Source organism: Euprymna scolopes, chromosome 18 (assembly GCF_053919585.1).
Source record: "Euprymna scolopes isolate OS-2025 chromosome 18, ASM5391958v1, whole genome shotgun sequence".
NCBI lineage: Eukaryota > Metazoa > Mollusca > Cephalopoda > Sepiida > Sepiolidae > Euprymna > Euprymna scolopes.
The window spans coordinates 114879885-114881743 of record NC_136499.1 but is presented as its reverse complement, the minus strand read 5'-3'; the positions used below and the strand labels follow the sequence as shown (position 1 = coordinate 114881743).

At 38.0% G+C, this 1859-nt stretch overlaps 1 pseudogene; it reads right to left on the bottom strand.

The window, feature by feature from the left end:
• Positions 1-660: 660 nt before the first annotated feature.
• LOC145297979 (U2 spliceosomal RNA) lies at positions 661-786 on the bottom strand (annotated as a pseudogene).
• Between the last annotated feature and the right edge of the window lie 1073 nt (positions 787-1859).

The following is a 1859-nucleotide window of genomic DNA, read 5'->3' as shown; positions in this document are numbered from 1 at the left end:
CGAGAGCAAATCCATCTCTCTACCCTCTTCCGCCATAGAATCGGACTGTACAGCCATGTATCACATAGGAACCCACCGACCTGACGAGAGGACCCAGTGCTCGGATATATATATATTGGTAATTCAATGGAAACTTACCTTCTTCTTTATTTTTGTTATAATTGACGATACTTTATTTTCATAAAAAATCAAAAATAAATTGATTCATTTTTTTTACTACTGAAAACCATAAATTTAGTAAAGGTGTTTCTTGTTAACACAAATTTCCACTAATCTTCACATTTCAGATTCAAATAAAAATAATGGGTTCATTATATTCCGATATTTGTACTGAAAATTTCATTAAAATTAGTAAAGTTTCTGATTTTTGATGAATTTTTAAGTAACAAGGCCGATAAGCATTAGTCGCGTGCTCTTGTGTAATGAATGAATGCGTGAATGTAGGATTGACATTAAAATCTTAAAGATAAACTAAAATGACGGAAAAATGGGCTGAAATAACTTAAATAAATAAAAAGTAAATGACTTAGAATGACTTTAATGAACTTAAGGATGAATTGAATGACCTTATGAATGCTTAAAAAATAACTTGAATGCTTCAAAAACAACTTGAATGATCTGGAGAATGACTTGAATGGCTTTGATGCTGACTGGTTGTAAAGTGGGTGATCATTTTACATTAAATTAATAGAGAAAAGTGATTCCCCACTTTATATCACAATAAGTACAGCATGTAGTAAGAACAGATACTACACTTTGATCTTGGCCAAAAAGCCAAGAAAAGAGAATTTATTTGCTCCCCCCACCGAGCAAATTAGGCACCAGACCGATTTTTAAAGTGAGGAGTGAAGGGGAAATGGGGACCAACTCCCCGGGGAGTAGGGGAGCTGAATAGTGACAATTGGTATGAAGGGGTGGTATTTATTTGCTCCCCTACCGAGTAAATTAGGCACAAGGCCGATTTTTAATGTGAGGAGTGAAGGGGAAATGGGGACCAACTCCCCAGAGAGTAGGGGAGCTGGATAGTGACAATTGGTATGAAGAGTTTTCCCTACATTGACCAAGCTCTTATATGTGGGGTGGCCCCTACATATGCTCTTTGCTTGCAGTATCTGCCGGAACAGATACTACACTTTGAGATATTAAATCCTTTATTCATGTTAAAAATACAGTGAAAATCAACAATGAACAAAAAACTTAGGCACATGGCCAACTCAAAAGGGGGGTTGTGGGGGTCGTTTGTCATCCTTGTCACTCCAGAACTAAACAAAATCAAAAGTTTCTCCCAGCTAGTATCTTCTTTCGCCATAATACCACATTCACCCTTTCATACTGGGGGGCGTCCTACTTAACTCCCAATTTTTAAAACATTTTTTATTGACGTGTAAAAACAAAAAAAAAAGATAACAATAAAAATGGTACAATAATTCATTTGTGTCGAGGGTGGGGGAAGAAAAAGCAAAAGGTGATTAGTAGGACCCTCCCAACCCCGTCTAGTTAGTAGACTGCCCGTTCCACTAGGTGTGTAAAAGGAACCTCGCTTCTGCGGGTCAGTCTCTAGATGCGAGTGAATGGAGAAAAGAAAATTTTGTGGGTAAGGGATGGGGGTTAGTTTGTATTTCTTTCTCTCCAAGATGGGTGAATTTTAGAGGAAGGGGTGAAAACAAAAATTGCAAGTAGGAGGGGGTGGCTTCCTAATCAGGGAGGGATGGAACACACACTTAGCTAGCTGAGAGGCTACTTGTTTAATTTTACTTTACGGAACTACGCATTCCACACCTAAGCGGGGAACACATATTCAAATTTGGCTCCTCTTCGTACACACAGACTTGCTACATGTATCCATCTTCTGTCAAATG